The following is a 7,941-nucleotide window of genomic DNA, read 5'->3' as shown; positions in this document are numbered from 1 at the left end:
GTACAGGGGAAAAGTATTACAAGAAACCACTTTTCTTGTGTCATATTAAACTGATACTGAAAGCACTTTCAGAGGAAAAGTCAAGTGCCCCCTCTCACTCTCTCTCTCTGGAGCATACCTCCCTAGTCTTCTCTCAAGGGGCATACCTTTCCTTTCTCTCCTAAGCAACAGGGGCCCTTCTTTTGCCTCTAACTTGTTTCCTGAGCCCATGCAGCCCAGCTGGCTCACTTTTTCTACCTCTGTGACTTTCTAAATAAACTTCTGTTTGTATTTGAAAAAAAAAAAAAAAAAAGGTAAAAACTGTTATAACTTTATAATAAATACCTAACATCTCAGAGACAGTAGTTTGAGGGACAATAATTATTTAAATGGACAAGTTCTATTTTTCCTCTTCATTTTGCAATCATTTTGAGCTTATTAAAAAAAAGGTTTTAAAATAGTACAAAGAAATTTCTTCACCCTGCTCCCCCAAGTATTAATGTCTTACATTTTAACAGCATAATCATCAAGAACAGAAAACTGACACACTAGTAACTAATCTGCAGACTTTATTAAAATTTCATAAATTGTTCTACTAATGTCCCTTTTCTGGGCTAGGATCCAATCCAGGATTACACATTGCATTAATTGTTGTCTCTCTTTAATCTGGATAGTTCCTCAGTTATTGTCTTTCATCTCCAGTCTTTGTCTTTTATGGCCTTGAAACTTTTGAAGAGTACTGGCCAGTTGTTTTGTAGACATATTTAATTTGGGTTTGTCTAATGTTTCTTCTGATTAAATTCAGGTTATGAACTTTGGCAAGAATGTCACAGAAGTGATGTATTCTTCTCACTGCATCTTATCTGAAGGTACATAATGTAATTGTGTAGTACTAGGGATCATCTCCCTGGATAGCTTGCCGACTGGGCAGGGACATGTAGACTTCTCCTGGCTTCTTGAGTCAGGTCCACAATAGAATTTGAATGAGACATGATTTATCATTATGGGGCAAGGGTATGTATACAGGGGGAGGGCCAGCCTTTTGTGTTCCAGGATAGTTGGTAGCCTTTATTTTTTTTTAAATATATTTTTATAGATTTCAGAGAGGAAGGGAGAGGGAGAGAGAGATAGAAACATCAATGATGAGAGAGAATCATTGATTGACTGCCTCCTGCATGATTAGGAATTGAGCCCACAACCCAGGCATGTGCCCTGACCAGGAATCGAACTGTGATATTCTGGTTCATAGGTGGATGCTCAACCACTGAGCCAATGTGGCCGAGCAGGTAGTCTTTAGAAAATACCAGTGGAGAACTAATCAAAATGATTGCAAAATAAGAGGGAAAATAGAACTTGTCCATTTAAATAATTACTAGAGGCCCGGTGCATGAATTCGCACACGGGTGGGGTCCGGCTGGTGGCCCGCACCAGGCCAATGGGGCCAGGCCAGCTGGGGGAGAGGCCATGGGAGGTTGGCTGGCCGGCCCCGCCACCTGGTCGAACTCCTGTTCAAGAGGACAATTTGCATATTAGCCTTTTATTATATAGATTGTCCTTAAAACTACTGTCTCTGAGATGTTAAATATGTATTGTAAAGTTATAACAGGCTACCCTGTTTGGGGTCTAGATTAACATTTTGGCTTAGCCTAACTGAGGCTTGTGGTGTTTTGGAGGAAATTAGCACAAATTAGCTGATCACTAGGAAGAACTGTGGGATAGATGGTGACAGGGGCTTTAGGTCTGACCCTGTGTGGGACAGACCCAACATCATTTTACTTGCAAGGCTTGGGCTGCTGCTGCTGTTGTAAATGTTTCCCTCCACGTCCAGCGTGATTCAGGGTTCAGGATCTGGAAGAGGAGCCGCACACAAATGAAAGAAGAGACAAGAGATAATTTGGAAATAATGGGGGGCCAGGCGGGTAAGTCCAACTCAAGGGGAAGGACTTCCACTGGTGCTCAGGCCTCACCAAGCTTTTATTGGTATGAGATACACCCATAGCCCTTAGGCAGGGAGGTTCCAGTGACATACAGACTATTTTATCAATAAGGATTTACATGACTATCTTATCAATAAGGATTTACATAAGTAAAGGTTGGGAGGTTGCTTCAGCTACCATTATCTGGATTAACAGAGGGTGCACAGCTCTGACCTTTGCTAGGGCTTCAAACGTCACCAGCCTTCAGGGTTCTCTGTCTACACCTCTCTGCTAGTGAAGACAATAAGTGGTTTCCCACATGCTGTCTTGGAGGTTTGTATGAATATAGTTGTGTCAGATCTGACCCACTTGATTGAGGTGTGGAGTAGGGTCATGGCATACAAGGGGGAGGGACTTATGGATAAGATATGGAGAGGTGTGGAGGCGGCAATTTCCTGTGTGGAGGAGGTGCTGGCCGTTGTGATGGGAATGACTGGAGGAGTAGAGACTATCATGGATGTGATGGGTAGAAAACAAGTTGTAATCTAGTTCAGTGAGCAGTGATCACAGCACCAAGAGGGCCCTAACCATGGGCTAAGCAGTTGTTGCAAAGAAATGCTTTATTGTGGCCAGTGTGGTTAGAATACGTTGCTTGGCGTGCCCTAAAGGTGAAATGTTACCAGGGGGACTTAAAGTTTAGCAAGGTTTTGAGGCAAGCAGTTAGTGATTTCAGAAGAATAGTATGCTATGGGTTTTCAGGGTCAATTAACTGGAGGCATTTTTGCAACTCAACTCTGAGGTTAATAGTCACCATGGTCATTTCCCTCCTGGTGTTGAGGTCATCTGGGAGGGGAAAGTCTCAATGTCCAGTTTCAACATACAGTGAAGTTGAGGGCGCATTGCCTTCCTCATCTTTCTCTTGGGTGTGGCCTCGCCATTTGAGGTACAGCCATCTCCAGTGGTGAGCTCTCTTTTGGGTTGGCGCCATGTCGTCTGAAGTGTTGGTGTGCTCAGGGTAGTGGGGGCCAGTCCAGGGAAGGGTGCTTTTCCGGATGGAGATCCAGGAAGGGTAGGGCTGGCTGGTGTTAGGTTCTGAGAATAGAGGCTAGATGCCTGGCTCAGGGTGGACCAACAAGGATGGGCTCTACTGCTAATTGAGCAAATCTCAGTGAGCTCCATCCGATCCTCAGGGATGCACCTTGCAAAGGAGCGTGCAATATCACCACTGAGCTTTGTGGGGACTCTGTCCACAATTTGTACAGATTCTAAGTACATTGATTGGCTAATTATAGGGACGTTTTTGTGGACAGCAGTTTTACAATCCAGAGATCACCATTAAAACTACAGTAAGTTCATTAGGGCACAAACCTGCCAGTCAGATGAATGTGATTTGGCTCTATTGGGAGGGCCATTCTGCCTGGGATATAATTTGAGGCATGGTACAAGAAGGGAGCGATTCACTTAAGCATCACTTCCATTGATACCATTTAATGCAGAGGGAGGTGAGCTCTGGGTCAGAATACATACCTGGTGGCCTTTTAAAAGGGGGGGTGTCTTTGGAAATACAGCTAGTTTTGCCTTTTTCATGGTGGTGAACAGTAAGCTCAGAGCCAGTATTAAACGCTTAAGCAGTCACTCAGCTCCTTTTTTCCCTCCTGCTCTACAAGGTTTTTAAAAAATATTTTAAATCTCCAGACATAACATTTTCATGTTTCAGTTTCTAACTCTCTATTATCCCTCCACTTATTTGACTTTCTGAGTTGTTACCGGAAAGATTTCCAATGGATGTATGTTCCTGGCAGCCAGTAGGTGGCTGTTTCATTTCCCAAGGTGTCCCAACAGAACTCTCTAGGGCCAGGGTCAGCTTCCACTAGCACAATGGTGTCAGGACCATTGAGGCTGACCCCCTAGAGCCCTGAGAGTGTAGAGCAATGCTTTGGCATGCTGGCATGCCTGGCTGAGCAGTGGGCAAGGCTGCTGCTATGGGTGTGTTATATCTAGTGAGGAGCTTGCTAACTTCCTCTGGTGTTTTGGTGGTGCTGGCACTTAGGTGTTCGGGCCCTTTATATCAGGTCATTAAATCTTCTGCTTTCATGTGCCAGTGGTGAGACCCACAATATCCCATAGGGTCAAGGGTTGAGGTGTGACGATAGCCACGTATGCAGTGACAGAAGGCCACTTGCCTTTGTAAGGAGTCATAACTGAGTGAGGATGCCCCTGTAGTACTGGTTAGGACTCAGAGTCATGGTGCCACCCACAAACACGGGTCAAGGCAGGGGAGACTCCTTCTCATCCTTCTAAAGGCACTGCCCCACACCATGGGAGCCCACACGTGGGTGGGGGTTGCCATCAATGCAATGGAACCTTGTGAAAGTCTTAGCCAATTCTCCTAACTCTTGGGTGTGTGCTTAGACACAGGAAATATACTCAAAGTCTAACACCATTTAAACTATTTCAAAGTGTTGCATATTTATTTGATGGAGCGAATGCGATGCACCTGAAATTCTGCCTCTGCCACTTCTCTGCATTAGTATGTTGCTCAGTTATTTGGGAGCCTGGTAGATCTTAATGCCATGACTCACTTGGATTTTCAAATCTTATCCAATAATCCGTTTTGCAAATCCTTTACAACCAGAAGAGGGCAAGCTTGGAGGGAAGAACAGGTAAGAGAAGGCAGCCACACTAGTAAATGTATGGTTTGGTGATTCAAAACCACCAGGTGGCAGCACAATCATGCTAGAAACGCGGTCAGGAATTTTCCCCGTTCAGCAGTCTCTAAATGCAGGTAGGGTCCCCAAACATACACATTTCCCATTTCCTCCCTTCTCTATTTTGGTCAACTCATCTTTTCTTTTTAAAAGTATTCTTACTCTCTTTCTCACTTCTACCGTCTTTACCTCTTTTCTCTACAATGTTCTTTGGCTTTTCTCCTCAGAATTTAATGTAAATATTACCATTATATGTCTTGTTTCCTGAATAAAATTTTTAAATTTTGGCCCCAGGGAAAAAAAAGTATTCTTACTGATTTTTAGAGAGAAGAAGGGCGAGGGAGAGAAAAACATTCATGTGAGAACAAAACACCGATTGGCTGCTCCTGCGTGCCCTCTACTGGGGTTTGAGCTGGCAACCTGGGCATGTGCCCTGACCTGGAATCGAACCAGCAATCTTTTAGTGCGTGGGGGGACAACCAACCAACTGAGCCACACTGGCCAGAGCCAACTCATCTTTTATTAACATTAGTCTTCTCTAGCTTTATATAAGTTGTTGCTTTATATTTCCATTAAATTTGACAATACTAAATTTAAGATATTGGAGCAGAACAAGGCAGATTAAAGTTAAAAATTTTAAATTGATTTCAGAGAGGAAGGGAGAGGGAGATTGAAACATCAATGATGAGAGAGAATCATTGATCGGCTGCCTCCTGCATACCTCCCCACTGGGGATCAAGCCTACAACCCAGGCATGTGCCCTTGGCTGGAATCGAACCTGGGACCCTTCAGTCTTCAGGCCAACGCTCTATTCACAGAGCCAAACCAGCTAGGGCTAAAAAAATTTTACGATAAAAACCCGGAGAAACCAAGATGGCGGCATAGGTAAACACTGGAGAATGCTGCCTCGCACAACCACTTCAAAAATACAACTAGCCAAACCGGTTTGGCTCAGTCGGCCTGCGGACTGAAAGGTCCCAGGTTCGATTCCGGTCAAGGGCATGTACCTGGGTTGCGGGCATATCCCCAGTAGGAGATGTGCAGGAGGCAGCTGATCGATGTTTCTCTCTCATTGATGTTTCTAACTCTCTATCTCTCTCCCTTCCTCTCTGTAAAAAATCAATAAAATATATATTAAAAAAAAATACAACTAAAAGACGGAACGGACATCACCCAGAACCACAGGAAAGCTGGCTGAGGGGAAATTCTACAACTAGAAGGAAAGAGAAAAGCATACCAAGACTCAGAGGAGGCGCAGTGCGGAAGTAAAATACTAAGGTGCGGAGGTGCATGTGGAATGGGCTGGCAGCTGAGGGTGCAGTTGTCGTTTTCAATCGGGAGGGAGTCTCAGGCTCTGGGCTCCAGTTCCAGGCGAGTCTCTGGGGACCCAGACTCAAACGGGAGAAGCGGGACTGTCTGGCATCGGTTGGAACTCAAGGGCAGCTTTCTCTCCGAGGTACTTGCAGTGGTCACTGGGACACTGAGAGGCAGAGCCTCTGGGGACGGGACTGAGAGCAGCCATAACTGCTCACTCCGCACCCCCTGTTGATCCCATGCGACCCACCCCGCCCGAGCCCTGCACAGAGCCATTTGCCGGATAGCCTCAGGCAAGGGCTAGATTAGCAACTCCCTAGAGGACAAAAGTTCTCCCACTGCAGACACAGCTGATTCTCACAGCCAGTTGGCCTGGAGGTCAAATCACCCCCAGTATTTCCTACAACAATCAAGGCTTAACTACAACAAGACTGCGAACAAAGACCACTAGGGGGTGCACCAAGAAAGCATAAAAAATGCTGAGACAAAAAAACAGGACACAAATGTCGATGGAGGATACAGAATTCAGAATCACACTTTTAAGGTCTTTCAATAATCTTCTAGAAACTGCCAATAAACTTAATGAGATCTGCAAGAAATCTAATGAGACCCTCGATGTTGTGGTAAAGAACCAACTAGAAATTAAGAATATACTGACTGAAATAAAGAATATTATACAGACTCCCAAAAGCAGACGAGAGGAGCGCAAGAATCAAGTCAAAGATTTGAAATGCGAAGAAGCAAAAAACACCCAACCGGAAAAGCAAAATGAAAAAAGAATCCAAAAATACGAAGATAGTGTAAGGAGCCTCTGGGACAACTTCAAGCATACCAACATCCGAATTATAGGGGTGCCAGAAGAAGAGAGAGAACAAGATATTGAAAACCTATTTGAAGAAATAATGACAGAAAACTTCCCCTACCTGGTGAAAGAAATAGACTTACAAGTCCAGGAAGCGCAGAGAACCCCAAACAAAAGGAATCCAAAGAGGACCACACCAAAACACATCATAATTAAAATGCCAAGAGCAAAAGACAAAGAATCTTAAAAGCAGCAAGAGAAAGACAGTCAGTTACCTACAAGGGAGTACCCATACGACTGTCAAGCTGATTTCTCAACAGAAACTTTGCAGGCCAGAAGGGAGTGGCAAGAAATATTCAAAGTGATGAATACCAAGAACCTACAACCAAGATTACTTTATCCAGCAAAGCTATCATTCAGAATTGAAGGTCAGATAAAGAGCTTCACAGATAAGGAAAAGCTAAAGGAGTTCATAACCACTAAACCAGGATTATATGAAATGCTGAAAGGTATCCTTTAAGAAGAGGAAGAAGGAAAAAAAGGTAAAGATACAAATTATGAACAACAAATACACATCTATCAACAAGTGAATCTAACAATCAAGTGAATAAATAATCTGATGAACAAAATGAACTGGTGATTATAATAGAATCAGAGACATAGAAAGGGAATGGAATGACTATTCTTGGGGGGGAAAGGGGTGTGGGAGATGTGGGAAGAGACTGGACAAAAATCGTGCACCTATGGATGAGGACAGTGGGTGGGGAGTGAGGGTGGAGGGTGGGGTGGGAACTGGGAGGAGGGGTGTTATGGGGGGAAAAAGAGGAACAAATGTAATAATCTGAACAATAAAGATTTAATTAAAAAAAAAGAAAAAAGAAAAAAAGAAAAAGAGAACTGTAATAACGATAAAAAAAAAAGTTCAAAGAGCCTGGCCAGTGTGGCTCAGTGGTTGAGCATCAACCTATGAACCAGGAGGTCATGGGATTGATTCTCAGGGCACATGCCTGGGTTGCAGGCTCCATCCCCAGTGGGGAGCATGTGGGAGGCAGCCAGTCAATGATTCTCTCTATTTATTTTTATTTTTATTTTTTTAAATATATTTTATTGATTTTTTTACAGAGAAGAGGGGAGAGAGATAGAGAGTCAGAAACATCGATGAGAGAGAAACATTGATCATCTGCCGCCTGCACACTCCCTACTGGGTATGTGCCCAAACCAA

Source organism: Myotis myotis, unplaced genomic scaffold (assembly GCF_014108235.1).
Source record: "Myotis myotis isolate mMyoMyo1 unplaced genomic scaffold, mMyoMyo1.p scaffold_m19_p_11, whole genome shotgun sequence".
Classification (NCBI taxonomy): Eukaryota; Metazoa; Chordata; class Mammalia; order Chiroptera; family Vespertilionidae; genus Myotis; species Myotis myotis.
This window is presented reverse-complemented; position numbering follows the sequence as displayed.